The sequence below is a fragment of the Melospiza melodia genome (assembly GCF_035770615.1).
Source record: "Melospiza melodia melodia isolate bMelMel2 chromosome 7 unlocalized genomic scaffold, bMelMel2.pri SUPER_7_unloc_2, whole genome shotgun sequence".
Taxonomy (NCBI): domain Eukaryota; kingdom Metazoa; phylum Chordata; class Aves; order Passeriformes; family Passerellidae; genus Melospiza; species Melospiza melodia.
Window position 1 is genome coordinate 24,238 of NW_026948498.1, and position 17,752 is coordinate 41,989.

At 44.7% G+C, this 17,752-nt stretch overlaps 1 pseudogene; it reads left to right on the top strand.

Annotated features, from left to right (window-relative positions):
* The first annotated feature begins 16,323 nt into the window (after positions 1–16,323).
* LOC134432911 (cytochrome b-like) lies at positions 16,324–17,441 on the top strand (annotated as a pseudogene).
* The last annotated feature ends 311 nt before the right edge of the window (positions 17,442–17,752 follow it).

A 17,752-nucleotide genomic window follows, 5' to 3' on the forward strand; every position in this document is an offset into this window, starting at 1 on the left:
CTCTACTGGCGATTTTGGGCTACACAAGGCAGCACTGGACACAATTTGGGGGTCCGATGCTGCCAGCTCTGCCCACAAGGAGCTTTTTTGGCTGTCTGTGTTATGTTTGCCCAATATTCCCATCATAAAAAAATCCCAAACAATATTTGATATAGCAGCAATTTTAATTGAATAGCTGAGGAAATATATAAATAAGGGATGATTTGGTTCAAATAATAGCGCATAAGCAAAAAAAAATGTGGGGTACAGAGTGAAGGGCTCTTGGAACCGTGCCACCTCACATATGAGCTTGCCAAGTGAAAATTACCCCCTTACATGCCATGTGTTAATACCATCTCCTCCCATTTTTGGTTTGTCATATTTCTATCTCCACCCTCATTACCACCTTTACCGCGCATGCACCACCACTCAGTTTGGTGGTCGCACAAGTCTTTTGGAGGTCGTCTGATGAAGATTTCGTAGTCTTCCTGTTGTTGCCCGATTGATAAATGACACAAAACTCGGATAAGTTTTGTGGGTGCTTTATTAAGGGCCCGGGGAACTGGGGGACTCACGTCCCAAAATCCAAGCCCCCCAAATTCACGTATGGGTGCTCTTATACATGCAATTCACAACAAAGTCTCCCTCTCATCCCTCTTATACATGCAATTCACAACAAAGTCTCCAAGAAACAGTTTCCCCGTTCCCCTTGCCTGGTCACAGACCCCTTGTGATACATTCCTTGGTTCACAAACAAGATCATTAATCCTCTGCTTATCTTATTCTAAGAGCATTGTATGCTGCCTCCAGACAGGTTAGCATTCTTACTTTCCTGCACTAGTTTAATTATTTATTAAATCCCTAAGACTACCTCCTAGGTTACACACAAAACTCAACACACTTTTCAACGGCTACAAAACTACTTTTTAACAAACCAGTTCACACACAACTCACTATAATTAAATATTTTGCTAAATTTCATTTCTTTTCCAACATTTCCCCCCCTTTTGAGCATCCTTCAGTCCTGCTGCAAGGATGCTCAATCAACAGTAACATCTTCATAACGAGGTGGGGAGTGTTCTTCATTCTGCCACCCGTGGGTCATCGCCTTCAGCAACCGGAGAGATCGCCTCTTTTCCTTTTTGATCACACCTAAGAGGCATCTATATACAATCCATATAGTCACTAAAAATACTAAAAACATTAGTACATATTGTATAGCAGATGTAATCCAGCCAGACAGGTGAAGCCCCAAAGAATCAAATACTGCTCCTATCCAATTATGCTGTGCTTCCCTTTCAATTTCCTTGGTTTTTGTTTCCACTTCTGCCAGTTGAGAAATATCTTTGTCAACTTCAAGTGTAACATTTGGAATGTCTACACAGCAATGATCTATTCTCCTACTCAGGTAACCACAAACTCCATGTTCCTTTAACAGTAGCAAATCCAATGCCATTCTGTTTTGTAGGGTCATTCTTGATGTAGCTTGCAATTGCAAATTTAGATCTTTAAATCCCTTCTTAGTAGCTGCTGCCAACCTTTCTGTCTGTCCTAACAAATTGTTGAGCATTTCCCTGTTTCGATATGTTGCTACCGGAGGGAATAATGACTCTAATATCCATCCAAATTGCACTCCTGAGCCAGGTTCATGCCACTGCTCCTCTAGGGATTCTTCCCTCTTTCTGAGTCCTTTCCGTTGGACCAATCTATTCTGTTTCCAGTATGGACACAATGTGGGAACCCCTAGGGTGATTTGTGTTACTGATCCATCTAGAGGTAAACGTGTGGTCCACTGTCCATGTCCCAACACCCAGACTAGATTTCCAGGACTGTGCACAGTAGTATATCTGCAATCTATAGGTCCATCCATGGACTCTCTGCTAACCGTGTGAGCATACCCCCTACACTTGCATCCCCACTTTAATGCCATTTTCACTGGTACCAATCCAATTCGGTCTTCCGGTGTATCACATGTAAAAACCTCAGTACAATTCCAATCCTCCTTCTGTGGTCTGAACTCTTGGGAAGATGTAGATGTGATAAGGGCCCTATAATGTGACTGATTCTTTACTCCTGACCATTGGATGCACCATTGTACTTCCCCAAGGTAATTATAGTGTTCCAAAACACTAGGTCCCCATAATGTCTTCCAACTATTCCAGGTGTCAAAATTCTGTGTGACATTCTGGCAACTCATCTCATTTCGTTGGGATTTCTTTCTTATTCATACTGTATTGCATGGCTCATCTATTGGCGTTGCAATTAAACACCTCCTGGTATTTTGAATCCAACCATAATGATTGGATTTCTTTTCACATTCCTCTCTAGTCATAGCCCGAATGGTCCTACACGAATCCCTCCATACATCTACTGGTTTGGGAACTGACTGGCAGGACCATGAAACATTCTTGAATGTTTCAGGCATTTTGGTTACCGGTATTATTCCCCAGGGAATTGGTTCACCTGCAGCCTGTGGCAATGGCAGGCAAGCTGTTATTTTAGTCACATTCTGCATGATCCCAAAATCTCTGATTAATCTTACTACTAAATTTTCCTGGTCAGTATTTCGTTCTATTGTATCATTAACCTCCCGTCTACTCCTTCTACTGTGTCTCTGTAAGGATAACATCATTCTGTCATGCCTCCACCATGCATTTCCTATTCTAGGATTAATGACACTCGACCACCCACAACCTTTGCCTTCCTTCCCCCACCAACTGGTCCCGTCCTCTATTCTGTCCCAGGTCATTTCCCTATTTTGCTTCCACCATTTGACCCAAAGGTTCCTTTGATATCTTGATCTTACTAGGAAGGAACAATTTATTCTGAGAGGTGGCCCATCCCACATGTCCACTGCCATTGATACTGGATTAACCTTTATGTTTTCAGCACGATCCCCTGTCCATGGCAAAACCCTCATACTCACTCTTTTGTAATCAAAACTATCCCGTATTTTGACCAAACATGTATATTCTCCCGTATCGTTTGTGGTTACCTTGGTAAGATTCAGTACTGTGTTTCCTTGTTGTTTATCCTGATCCAAACCGACTCCTATCTTGCCTCGGCTTCTTTCAGGCCCCCGTTGCCATATTGCAATAACTTCACTGGTCTCAACTCTCTGGCTGTCAAAGATAACACAAGTTAATTGAACATCCATCCCTTCCATGACTGTAACCTTTGTTTCTTCAACCTGTACTAGAGTAGACCCTTGAACGGGTACTAGTCTCATGATCACTAGCAGTAATATAATTAAGAAGGCGGCTTTGCGCGGAAGATCATCCGGGTTGGAGACACTATCTGGGTTTCCCATTGGAACGGTGCCTTCTTTACCCTGGTGTAATGGATCCAAGCATCCATCCCCTGGACCTTCACCGCCATGTAGGTCGTCATCATCACCTGGTGGGGTCCGCTCCACGATTCCCATAGCGGATCCATGATCCACTTCTTGACGTACACCTGGTCCCCAGGCTGGATGTCGTGGACAGAATTCTCCAGCGTGAGCGGTCTATTCCACTGTAACGTATTTCTTAAAGAATTCAAGATCTTATTAAGTGACATAACATACTCTGCAATCGCCTGGTCCCCACTCACATGTACCTCCCCTTTAATACAGTTGCATGATATGGTTTGCCATATAATATCTCATATGGACTTACGGCTACCTTTTCCCTTGGTTTAATTTGAATCCTGAGTAGGGCCAAAGGCAAAGCTTGAGGCCAGTGCAGTTTAGCTTCCTGGCAAATCTTTTTGATTTGTCCTTTCAGGGTTTGATTCATCCTTTCCACCTGCCCACTAGACTGAGGTCTCCAGGGGGTATGCAAATTCCAAGTTATATCTAACATTCGTGTTAATTCCTGCACTACCCCAGCTATAAAATGCGGACCCCTATCTGATGACAATCCTAAAGGTACTCCAAATCTTGGTATTATTTCTTTTAACACGGTTTTTACCACCTCCTTAGCCTGATTAGTTCTACATGGAAAAGCTTCTGGCCACCCTGAGAACGTACATACGTACACTAACAAGTATCTGTATCCCTGTGCCCTAGGCAATTCGGAAAAATCAACTTGCCAGTAATCTCCTGGTTGTGGCCCGACTTGCAACTTTCCCATTTGTATGTCTCCTAACTACTGGATTATTTTTCAAACATACCGGGCACATTGCATTAACTCTTTTTGCCATTGTTAACATCTGATTAGAGATTATCTCATTCTTCAAAAATTTTACCAATACTTCTGCCCCCCAATGACATTTATTGTGTTCTGATTCCAAAATAAATTTCATTTTGCGGGTAGGTACCACTATTTGTCCCATTGGTGTAACGTACCACCCAAGTTGATTCTTCTGTGCCCCTAGCAAGTTTATTAGTTTTCCATCTTCTATTGAATATTTGGGCTCCTGATTCAGGTATGGGGTAGCCGGATTTGTTCTTACCGGTACCAATGCCATTTGAGTCCATACTTCCCGTGCCACTTGCCATGCTGTAACATCAGCAAATCGATTTCCTCTGTAAACGTCTCCTTCCGCAGTCTGATGTCCTCTAACATACATTACTGCAACTGCTTTGGGACTGTGTACTGCATCCAGTAGCTGTAGCACTTCTTCCTGGTGCTTGATGTTGGTTCCCTGTGAATTCAAAAGCCCCCTTTCCTTCCATAACGCCCCATGTACATGAACCACACCAAAGGCATATTTAGAATCTGTCCAGATATTAACCCTTTTGTCCTTGCTCAAATACAGGGCTCTGGTGAGTCCAATCACCTCTGCCTTCTGGGCCGAAGTTCCAGGTAACAAAGCCTTTGCCTCTATTACCTGATCCAATGTTACCACTGCATACCCAGCATAGCGAGTCCCATTCTCGACAAAACTGGATCCATCAGTGTATAGTTCCCATTCAGGTTCTTCCAATGGTTCATCCTTTAGGTCGGGTCTGCTGGCATATACTTGTTCAATTACCTCTACGCAATCCTGCACCAGTCCCCCAGCCTCCTGGCCACTGCGTAAAAACTCTGCTGGATTAACATGATTAATAGTCCTTATTTCAATATCATCCTGTTCTCTCAGGATGGCCTGGTATTGCAACATTCGACTGGATGATAGCCAGTGACCCCCCTTTTGCTCCAAAACAGCCATGACCATATGGGGAACAAACACTTTCATTTTTGCCCCCAAAGTCAATTTCCGGGCCTCTTGAATAAGAATTATTTTTGCCGCCACGGCTCGTAAATATGAGGGCCACCCGGAACTTACCGAATCCAGTTGTTTAGAGAAGTATCCCACTGGCCTCTTCCAGGATCCCACCTTCTGGGTGAGGACCCCCATGCCAGTTTTTGCCTCTCATTCACGTACAACTGGAATTCCTTGGTCAGGTCAGGGAGTCCTAGGGCTGGGGCCTCCTTTAGTGCCTGCTTCAATTCCTGGAAGGCCTTCTTTTGCTGTGTCGTCCACTCCAACCGATGCTGCTTCAAGGCCTCATACAGTGGCTTGGCTAGGAGAGAAATTCATGATCCACAGTCGACACCATCCCACCATTCCTAGAAAAGATCTCAATTCCTGATGGTTACGAGGCAAAGGAATTGCACATATTGCCTCTATTCGGTTTACTCCCAAACGTCTCTGCCCTTGTGTGATCTCACAACCGAGGTAAATAACGCTATTTTTGAGCAATTGAGCTTTTTCCTTAGAAACCCGATACCCTGCTTGGCCAAGCATGTTGAGTAATTTAATTGTTAATTCCACACACATTTCCCTTTCCTTAGTAGCCAGAAAAATGTCGTCCACGTACTGCAGGACTACATACAAGGATGGGGATATTGTTACCTGGGTTATCTTCCATTCCTCCAGCTCCTTGGCCAGTTGGTTTCCAAAAATAGTAGGGGAGCACCTAAATCCCTGTGGGAGTCTCGTCCACGTAAGCTGCTTCTTTCTCCCAAAATCAGGACTCTTCCACTCGAAGGCAAAATATTTCCTACTCTCTACTGCCAGTGGGATGCAGAAGAAGGCATCTTTAAGGTCATTCACTGAGAACCATTTAAACTCTTCAGATACAGATGTTAACAAGGTATAAGGATTAGCAACAACTGGATGTATGTCTTTCACTATTTCATTAATAGCCCTTAAGTCCTGTACCAAACGGTACTTACCATTAGGTTTCTTTACTGGAAAAATTGGAGTATTATACTCCGATTCACATTCCTGTAATATTCCTTGAACCAAAAATTGTTTAATTAATGGGGCTACTCCCCTCCTTGCCTCAAGCTTCAAGGGGTATTGCTTTATCCTCACTGGTCGGGCCCCTTCCTTTAGTTCCACCTTTACTGGCTGTGCAGCTTTAGATTTTCCAGGGACCCCTGACTCCCATACCCAGGGTACTACAGCCTGCTCAATTTCTTCTGGAATAGGAGAGGCATCTACTTTCTTGATCACAAAAATGCCTGCTATTTGTTCCTCAGGTATTTCCAATTTCACCCTTCCCCCTTCAAATATTATTTTCACATTAAGTCGGGACAACAGGTCTCTGCCAAGAAGGGGTGTGGGGCAGTTTGGCATATACAAAAATTGGTGATCTAATTCCTTCCCCCCAAATCTAAGATTTAAAGGTTGTAAAAATGGTTGTTCCTCTAGTTTCCCTGTTGCCCCCACCACCTGTACCGTTGTGTCACTCAAAGGTCCCAATTGTCTATTGAGTACAGAATAAGTAGCTCCAGTGTCTACCATAAATTCTTGATCCTTTCCATCTATTTCTAAAACTACCCTTAAATCCTTTTCTAGTCAGCTTTGATTCTGATAGTTTCCCAAAACTAGTGCTTGAGCGACTTCTGCTGGTCCTCCCGTGAATCCTCCCACAGGGGCATTCCCCATTGGACCGGTCCTTAATCCCATGTTTCCCATGCCCATACCTCCTCTAACCGGGCATTCATTTTTCCAGTGTCCCAATTGTCAGCAAAATGCACACTGGTTTGGATCCAACCTCCCCATGTTATAATATCTAATAATACCTGTAAATCATTCCAGTACTGATTCTGAGTCTTTATTACCATTTTAACCACCCTTGCCACCCTTTCAGGATCCTCCCGATAACTCCCCACTGATTGCTTCCATATTACCAAATCCCCTGGGGAGAAAGGCACCTTTATAAGTATCCTTTCTCCCTGTGATCCCACAGCTTCCCTTAACGGCGCAATTAAATGTGGCCCCTTCTGCCCCTTCCTTCCCTTGCAAGTCCGCCCTGCTAACGGAGTTCTTTTAGCACTCTCATTCGTTTCACCATCACCACCATCACTATCACTCTCACTAGATCCCATTTTTATAGATATATCCGCAGGGGGAGCAGGGGGCACATTAGGAGCAACTGGAACCCTTGGAAGTGCTATATAATAAGACAAATCTTCCTCAACTGAAGGATACAAATTACGCTCCTTTCTTTCTTTACATCCCACACACTCCCTTTCATCATTCACTTCTAAAACCAAGATACCACATTCCTTTTGCCATTCCTCTTTCCGATATAAAACGAAAAACAAATCCAAATATGGTATTTCATCCCATTTCTCATTTCTCCTTAAAAATTGCATCAAAGATGCCATTATCCCCAATTCCAGTGTACCATTCACCGGCCATCCCGCTTCCCCAATCTCATATTCAGGCCACCAATGATTACAATAATCTATCATTTTACTTTTATCCAATTCTTGATAAAACCCCTCACTTTTCCACCGTTTCAATATACAACCTAATGGCGTATTTCCAGGTATTTTACCATTGGCTTGCACTAAGGTTTTAAAAGTTTTAAAAGACATCATATTATAACCTTTAATTCCACTATTAATCCCAATAAACCAATATACCTTAAACCAATATACCTTCTCGCCGTCCTTCCCTAAAACAAACAGGAGGCAAGTTCCGGTCCTGTGTCCTTAGACGTCTTATGGCCTGAGCCTAGGCTTTTTTTTACCAACCAGCAAATCCAAATCCAATTATCACCTTTTTCCAATATAAAGCACCTTCGGGCTTACCTTGGCAGTTGTCCAACAGGCGTGGGGTGTGGGGAACGACCGATTACTCCCCGAGAAGTGCTCAGTGCCGGCTTGGAGTGGATCGGGACGCGAACTGCCCCAGCAGCCCTTGGAGTCCTGCTGCGGTCGCCAGAAAACTGTTGCCCGATTGATAAATGACACAAAACTCAGATAAGTTTTGTGGGTGCTTTATTAAGGGCCCGGGGAACTGGGGGACTCACGTCCCAAAATCCAAGCCCCCCAAATTCACGTATGGGTGCTTCCCTCTTATACATGCGACTCACAACAAAGTCTCCAAGAAACAGTTTCCCCGTTCCCCTTGCCTGGTCACAGACCCCTTGTGATATATTCCTTGGTTCACAAACAAGATCATTAATCCTCTGCTTATCTTATTCTAAGAGCATTGTATGCTGCCTCCAGACAGGTTAGCATTCTTACTTTCCTGCACTAGTTTAATTATTTATTAAATCCCTAAGACTACCTCCTAGGTTACACACAAAACTCAACACACTTTTCAACGGCTACAAAACTACTTTTTAACAAACCAGTTCACACACAACTCACTATAATTAAATATTTTGCTAAATTTCATTTCTTTTCCAACACTGTGTGTCTTTTAATTCACCTTTGGGTTACACATGCGCCACCAAACCAGTACAATGTAAGCTAAGACTAACATATCACTACATCTACATATCAAGGCAATAAATCCCTTATAATTAACATTTTTCTGGGACCCAACCAGAGTGTCCCTTCTGTGTTAATTTTTAGCAACTGTTATCTCTTGCTTTCCTCCTGTTCCTGAACATCTGCAGGGAGGGGGGGTGGAGCCCCTCTTCTCCCTTTCTTCTTTGGCATTACAATTTTTAACTGTTTTATTATCCACAAATATTAATTACTGTATTAATATTGATACCTGTTTCAATTTTTATCAGCATGAATCATACCTATTTACCACAAATCCCCCATTTCTCTTCTTGATCATTATGATCTGTGCTTTATTAAAAATCTATGCCCTGATATCCTTTATATTCCTCAGAATTTTGATTTTCTTGTTGTCTCTTTTCAGCTTCAAATTTCTCCAGCATTTCTGTTGCTGCCTCTAATTTTCCACACTTTTTTTCAAATTTGGTTAGCATTTCCTGGGCTATTTCAATCTGTTAAGGTCCTTATTATTTAACACGGGTTGATTCAGCTGTTAGTACCATCACAGATTTTGGTTTTCCTCTTTCTACTGATTCTGAATCTAGAGATATTATTGTAATCTGCATCTCCTGAATCACTGAGTGAATTAGCCTAATAAAACATGGAATCATACAAGGCAGAAACAAAAGTCTCAAAATTGAACAAAACAACATGAACTCTAACTTTTTCTACCAAACACCTCCAAAGAGGTTATCTCACCAATCTGCTTTCTAGATTGAATTCCACTTTTGTACTGGCACATGAGCCACCCTTTTAATTTCCTCCACAGGTTCGGTGATAGCTTCTCCATAATCTTCAATTTCTATACAGCAGTAAAATTTGTTAAATCTCCCACAAACTCTTCCTTCTTCTGCTAACAGATAGTCTAGGGCAATCCTGTTTTGGTACACAAATGCCCGCATTTGTGTATATTGCCTGGCCAACATTTTTAAGGCACCAGTGGTGTGATTTGACACCACTTCCACTACTACTTGGGGCCCTATCACTCGATTCAACAGGCAAATTAGGGTCCTATATCCCCATGACCAATCCTGAGCCATTGATAGATTGGTAGGGGTTAGCTCCAGGACTTCTGTACCAGCATAAATCAATCTGTTCATCCCATTCACAGTTTATTTTTTATTGGTCTCTAATATCCAACAGGGGTTTCAGGTCACCAAACTTTTGAACAATTATCCATATTGACCACCAATGTGGATTTACAAGGAGTATGCCCCACTACTTTATTACATTTTCTTCCTTCTTGAGTTATACAAATGATTTCAATTACTTGATAGCTTAGAATCTATCTTTCAAGTCTCTTCAATGTTCTACAAATTTGGCTATGGTTCCATTTTAAAAATTGTTCTGGAGCTAAGCTCTCACTTTTCCACAGCCATCTTTTCAGCTATTTTTAGACCTCCACAAATCCAACAGTTGGATAATCCCAATTCTGTAGCAATCTCTTGCATCAACCTCACAAACAGATTCTTATTCGAGGCTGGCAGGTTCCAATCTTTGTAGTGCTGTTTAAGTTATTTATACAATTCAGCCAATTCTTTTGACACTTTTCTCTTGTTCTTTCCTCTATTCTCCTTTGTTTCTTTCTCTTCTTTTATTTTCTCTTTCAATTTTTCTCTTAGTGCCTGGTTTCCCATGCTTATACTTGGATCATTTCAATTATCATTTCTTTCAAAACAAAAGAACTTTTCATACTGGGGGCAAATCTGATTACCATGGGGATGAGGAGCTCATCCATTATAGTTTAAATTTTTCCCTACCCAATGCATCTTTCTTTCTTTAACACAAACATCTATAAAGTGGTTGTGATTGTAGCAAGCAGAACTAACATATGGGTGTGTCACAAACACAGATCCCATCTTGTCCTTAATCTTCATAGGGTGATTGCAATAGTCAGAAATATTGAAATTGCTGGGACTTGGTTTTTGCCCTGTTTGCTTTTTTATTGATGAAACTCTGTCAGGTGTGGCTCTCTGGCTTTGGCCAACCGTCCAGGGTACCAGAATGATCACAGTGAAAAAAAAATAATAGATTTCTTTAGGAAATCTACCTTTCTACCTTTCTCAAGGCCCCTTGGGTTGCAACCAAGGGCCGAGATGCTAGTCTTCTCAGTAGCAAAGGTAATATCTAGGGATCTAGTCACTGGTGTTTTTAGTTTCTCTGGTACCCATAGCCCCACAGTTTGCTTGTCCCCTCTTAAATGCCATTTCTCAGTTCTGGCTGGTTAAGAAGAAATAATTAAAACGACAAGAACAGGGGAAAGGTTAGGCTGGAATACCATAAACCTGTATTTTCCAAAATTTCAGGGATGTGTCAACCACAATAAGATTTCACTAAATATTTTCTACTTCAAGTGCAAGAAGTGCATTAAATCGCAGCCTCCAATAGGCACACTCGCCAGGCCAATATGCCCCTGGAATGCGCTTATGATGTGATATATAGACTTCTTCTCCACAACAACTATCGATTATGAGACACTGGTCTATAATATTATAAATTGCTCATTCTCTTATTTGTGCTACAGCCAATATGGCAAGAACCAATTGATCTAAGTTCTCTATTAATCCAATTGCTCCTGGAAGGGTCCCGTCTCCCAGTCTCATTGGTATCTAAAAAAAATCACTAGCAATGCGTTCTATAGTTAGCTGTCTAAATACATAACTATAGCAAAGCAAGCAAATCAATTGTTTCTCCTTCTCTTCCCTCTTAGTTACTCTCCACCATGAGTTAAAGCAAAGTGTGCAAACAATACATATCCAGGGATGACACCCTAAACCATGTTTACTGCACTCCCAATGTTTTAGTTGTCTCTGGACTCTTTCAACAGCAGGTGTTTTCAATCTCAGTTTCTGGAATTGCAGTTTTGTAATAAATTCTAATAATGTTGCTGGTGGGTAACCCTGGAGGAGATCTTTGATCCTTTTAGGCTGTTCCCACTGATTCAGAAAGTCCTTCAGTGCCACTGCCAGAGATCATCCCTCTGTCAGCTTGGCACTGTGCCTGCTGCATCCTCGTCCCTGTCCCTTGCATCAGCTCCTGCACATCATCAGCACTCCCTGCCCGCACATCGTGAACAGAGAGAGCTGTGTCAGAAGAGCAAGGAGTGCATTTTCTTGGCCTTTCTAACAGACACAAGAAGAATGAGTCCAAATAACTTTGATGTTTGTTCCTGCCCTCCTTTTTGCTAAGTCTATTCTGCTTTAATGCAAAAGCCTCTTCGTACATGGATGGAGTGATCTGGAATTGGCAGTTGCTTCAGGGTGTCAGGCACCATGGCAGTTTTCCCTTGTCTCTGATGAGGATTTGGTGAATTTTCCATCGGTCACTTGGTGGTGTCACCATGGGCTGAGCTCAGCGGCCGACCCTGCTGTCCCCAGGGGATGCATTGGGATGCCAAGCCCCTCAGGGCTGGAATTCGGGGTTGGGCGGGCTCGGAGTGCCTGGAGCCTGGGCCCGTGAGGAGCTGCTGCTGGCCCTGGCTGTGCTCAGCCCGCTGTGCCGAGCAGCCGCGGCCATGGAGACACAGGCGGGAGCTGTGGCCGAGGCCGGCAGGCGACCCGGGCCGGCTCGCAGCTGCGAGGACGCCGGCAGCCTGTGCCCTGCAGCCAAGGCTGTGGTGGGCGGTTTGCGGGCAGGGCTTTTCCGAGCCGGCCGCAATGTGCTGCCTCCCGTGTGGGCCCGGCTGCGGCAGAGGCAGGCGGGAGCGCGGCGGGGCCGGCAGCGGCGGGCAGAGGCCGCAGAGAGCAGCAGCCCGGCCGGGCCCGCTGCGGAGCGGCAGGGAGCTGCCGGCCAGCCCTCGGCCGTATCTATGCGCACAGGGCAGAAGCAGAGGCCGGAGCAGAGGCAGGAGCCGCGGCAGGAGCCGGCCATAGCGGCAGCTCGCCGTGCCCAGGGCTGCAGCCGCAGCTCTCCCCTGCCGGCCACAGCAGCAGCCGCTCGCCTCCGAGGCTCCGGCGCTTCCCGAAGACGAGAGGCCCGGCCCCCAGCACGCCCTGGAGCCCTGCAGCGAGAGGAGCCGCCGGCGCCGCAAAGGGCAGGGCAGAGGGCGCAGGGTGAGGAGGAGGACGTGAGGCTCGCTCTGGGCCGGGCTGGGGCAGCTCTGCCCTGTCAGCCTTCGCCTTGAGCCCTTTTCTTCTTTGCCATGAGCCCTGATCCCCGTCCTTGGCCAAGGGCCCCCACAGCCCTTTCCCGGGCTGCAGGAAATGCTGCGTCAGTCACAGAATCACGGAATCACTGGCTTAGAAGACAGACACTTTAAAAATTATCGAGTCCAAACTATGGCCTAATACCTCAACTAAAGCACGGCACCGAGTGCCCCATCCAGTCTTCTTTTAAAGGCTTGCATGGATGGTGAGTCCACCAGCTCCCTGCAGGGGACTGTCCCAGGAAGAACCAAGATACCACTGGGGCCTTCTACCCCCTGGCGCTTGGAGCTCTGGAAATTTGTCTTACTGCTTCGGCAAAATCCATAGAAGAGGACTGGGAAAAGTAGTCACAAATCGAGTAGCCTACAGAGCTCTAAATTGATGTGCAAGGAATACAGAAAAGACAGAAAAGAAAAAAGGCAAAACCCAAATGGCATCAGCAAAGTCTTGGGCATGAACACATAGCTGCAAAGGGTCTTCTCAGCCCTATTTCTTTGTATTTCTGGGAACCAGATGAATCCTGCTTGAGCCTCTGGGGAGATGGGTTTGGGAGGTAAAAGTTCATGTCTTTTTTCTCCTTGGGGCAGCTCCTGTTGCTAGCATCAGCTGAGCCTCTCTCCAGCCTGATGCCTGTTCTGATTGTTGCAGCAAAACAACTGATGGCAGACAGAAGACACTGACGCTTGCAGAGATGTGACTTTTTCCAGTGCCAGCTGGGAGTGGGAGTCAGAAGAAAAACTCGTGAAAGCACAACTCCATTGGAAGATTGCCTTCCTTTTCATTGCGTAAAGAAGCTCTAGATCCACTTGTGAATTGTCAGTTGTTCATTAAGGATGGGAGGTTCTCTTTCATGATTTTTTTCATGTGCTTTGGAAGTGGATGAGGCTCTTGTTCATTCACAAACTCCAGACCAAAATGCCTTTGGAAGATGGCCCATGTGGCAGTTTTTGCCCAGCCATGGTACTTGTGGATATAAGAAAGCAAGGGCAATGGTATTTGCAGCCAAAACCCAGCAAAGCTTGGCTCAGCCAAAACATCCTGGGGAGATAGAGGCCTCCAGCTGTTCCTAGAAATCAGCAGAGTTCCAGCCAAATGGTTGTATAGCACTAAGTGCAATCTCTTTCCCTGGATCAGATCTTTGCTCAGCTGAAGAAGCAGAAAGATAACAAGGAGCTCCCAAAGGCCCATCACATCATTTTGATTTTGCTCATCTTGTGTAAGTTTGCAACTAAACATGTGCTTGCAGTTGAGCTAATGAGAGAAAAAAAAAGTAAATAGAGGCTTTATGGTAGGGCCATGATATTCCACAAGAGGAATCACTGGTGTGCATTTCATTGGACCTCTCTAAATCCTATAAAAGTATTGCAGCTCTGATTTAAAATAGACCAATATGAACCAACTTGGAGAGACAGAGACTAAAATGGCTTATGGGTTTTTTTTTAAGAGTGAGAAAAACTACCCAAAAGGTGTTGTTTTGTGACATTTTAAAATATACTACCTGAAAATTAAATCAAGGGTTTAAAACACAGTGTTTAGGTATATGAATAATTAAAACCACAAAAATGTGCAGATATGAATGCATGTTTTCATAAAAATCATGAAATTATAGACAAAAAATCACATGCCCTGAACTACAATACAAAGGCAGGTAGAACTGTACTTGAATGATCTCTTTTTAGATTGCTGGAGTTTTTTCCTTGTGAAGAGGAGCTAGGGTATTGCTGAAGAAAAGTGGCACCAGCAGGACGAGACAGCGTGCCGTGCTCCGTGCAGAGGCTGCCAGGGGCTGCCCAAAGAGCGCCCTGCTGCAGCCAGAGCCCTCCTGGCCTGGGGCCCGGGAGCAAAGGGCCAGGGCAGCCACCTCCTCCTCGTCCTGACGCTGCCACTGCTCCCTGCTGCTGCTGCTGAGGGAAAGAGAAGACTCTCCTAAGGCCCCATGAACGAATGCACTTACACAGCCCTGGGGATGCCAGTGAAGGAAACCATGTGTCACATAATGCATGTGTGACCACAGTCACCAAACACCACCTAAACATGGAATTGTTGCACCTCTCTAGGACAGGCAGAAATTTAAAGAATTAACTGGGGAGTTGAGGGCAGAAGAGGCTGGAGGAGGGAAGCAACTCTGAGGGGAAAAAAAACCACCATATCTGGAGGGGAAAACATCTCTGCCTGCTCAGAATTGGTCGAGGGAACATGTCTTAAATCCTCTCCAGAAAGGGATGCTTTAGGTGAGCTTTGCACCTCCAACTGCCTTGGACCAGAGCCAGGAAGATTCAATTATGTAAATGATAGATAGATAGATAGATAGATAGATAGATAGATAGATAGATAGATAGATAGATAGATAGATAGATAGATAGATAGATAGATAGACAGATAGATTTCATTACTGAAATCTCTCTTTACTGTCCTCTCTGTTGCTACAGATATCAGAACTTGGTAGCAGTGCCACACTCAACTACAATCCTGAGATTGCTCTCCTGTTGCTTCAAAAAAGCACACTCTTGGGGAATGTGGAGCATGTAGGTCCTTACAGAAAGGGATCAGACCCAGAGCATTGCACTGGGAATTGCACTCTTTGTGCATGTGTGCTCAGGCAAGTTCTTCTCTTGGACTCGACCACACTGGTGGAGCTAAACTGGCTGGAATCAGAAATGCAGCCCAGCCCCTTCCAGCTCCTGTGACCTCTGAGGAGCAGCTGGAATGCAAGGGCGTTGACCTCCTGCTCAATTCCCAAACACAACACACACTGATTCCCTGGGCTGCAAAAAGGCATGGGCACTACTAAGCTCAAAGTGATGTATAAGGCCATACTGGCTGGCCTGGAACCACAACAGTTCCTTCTGCACCAAGGTCCCTGCACAGAATGATGTGTTCTCATGCAAAACTTCTGCATTCTCCAGAAGTGATACCTTGGAAATTAAAATTCTAGCAGACCCAGTCCCAGTGCTATAAAAGGGCAGAAAATAATGATGAAAAGAACTTCAGCTGGGAGAAGAAGAAAATGAACAGCCTCTTCCTCCAAGCAAACAAACAAACAAACAAACAAACAAAAATATATATACCCAAGAAAAAAAAAGGGGGAAAAGTCATTTCCAAAAGTGGCTCAAATATTTGGATGCACTGAGGAGATGCTGAAGGCCCCTCACGAGGCTCCTGCTCCTGTTGTCCAAGCTAAAGCTTTCTCATCCTCACAAAACAAGCCCCCTTCACAAACTTCTCAACATCCCTAGGATACTTTAACCCCCTATCCCACCGCCTAAGTATAACCAACTTCCTCAAAGGAGGACAGAACATCGCATCACACCTAATTGACCTCTCCTGATACAAAATAGTAGGTCCAGAGAGGCTAGCCAGCCTACAACTTACAGCAACCAAAACTGCCACCACCTCCACTCAGGCCTAATCAAAGCTTACTTAGGATCATTCGCCTTATCCATTCTCATCATCCTCGTAGCCACATACAGAAATAACCAATGGCCCTCAACCTTCGTAAAAACCACCAAATCCTCAAAATCATCAACAACGCCCTAATCGACCATCAAACATCTCAACATGATGAAACTTTGGGTCTCTAGTAGGCGTTTGCTTAATTACTCAACTCGTCACAGGTCTTCTGCTAGCTATGCACTACACAGCAGATACCCATCTAGCCTTCTCCTCTGTCGCTCACATATGCCGAGACGTACAATTTGGCTGACTCATCTGCAACCTCCACGCAAACGGAGCCTCCTTCTTCTTCATCTGCATCTACCCACACATCGGCTGAGGACTCTACTACGGCTTATACCTAAACAAAGAAACTTGAAACATTGGAGTCATCCTCCTCCTAACCCTCATAGCAACCGCCTTCGTAGGATACATCCTACCATGAGGCCAAATATCATTCTGAGGAGCTACTGTAATCACAAACCTATTGTCAGCCATCCCTTACATCGGGCAAACACTAGTCAAATGAGCCTGAGGAGGGTTCTCTGTCGACAACCCCACACTGACCCGATTCTTCGCTCTCCACTACCTCCTTCCCTTCATCATCGTAGGCCTTACTCTCGTCCATCTCACCTTTCTCCACGAAACAGCCTCAAACAACCTGCTAGGCATTCCCACAGACTGTGACAAGATCCCCTTCCACCCATACTACACCATCAAAGACATCCTAGGATTCGTACTAATGCTCTTCCTACTCATCTCACTAGCCCTATTCTCCCCCAGCCTCCTAGGTGACCCAGAAAACTTCACCCCAGCCAACCCGCTAGTCACCCCTCCTCACATCAAACCCGAGTGATATTTCCTATTTGCTTACGCCATCCTCTGATCCACCCCAAACAAACTAGGAGGCGTACTAGCTCTAGCCGCCTCAATCCTGGTCGTATTCCTCACCCCACTACTACATACATCAAAACTATGATCAATACCCTTCTGCCCCCTATCACAAATCCTATTCTGAACCCTAGTCGCCAATGTCCTCATCCTAACCTGAGTAGGCAGCCAGCCAGTAGGACACCTCTTCATCATCATTGGCCAACTAGCCTCATTCACATACTTCACAATCATTCTAATTCTATTCCCTCTGATTGAGGCAATTGTCAGTGGGCTGTTGCACACTCACAGGAGCCTTGCTTTTTCCACTGTGTGAGCACAGCCTGCAAACTTGCAGGGCAGTGTTAAAATGATTGAGTGAATTGCTCCTTTGCTTTTCTCTGCCTATGGCATTACTTATGGTGCCTATTTTATGACACATTTCACAAGTAAGTAGATGTTTCCTCTCTACTTAGGTTAGGGTGTATCCTTACCTGGCTTTTGTATGTCTTCCTGCTCTTTCTTAGTGACTGAGTTTCTGATTTTGAAACAGAAAGAGCATTAGGATGCCACTGGTTTGGTAAAGCTGCTGTCAAGGCGTTCAGC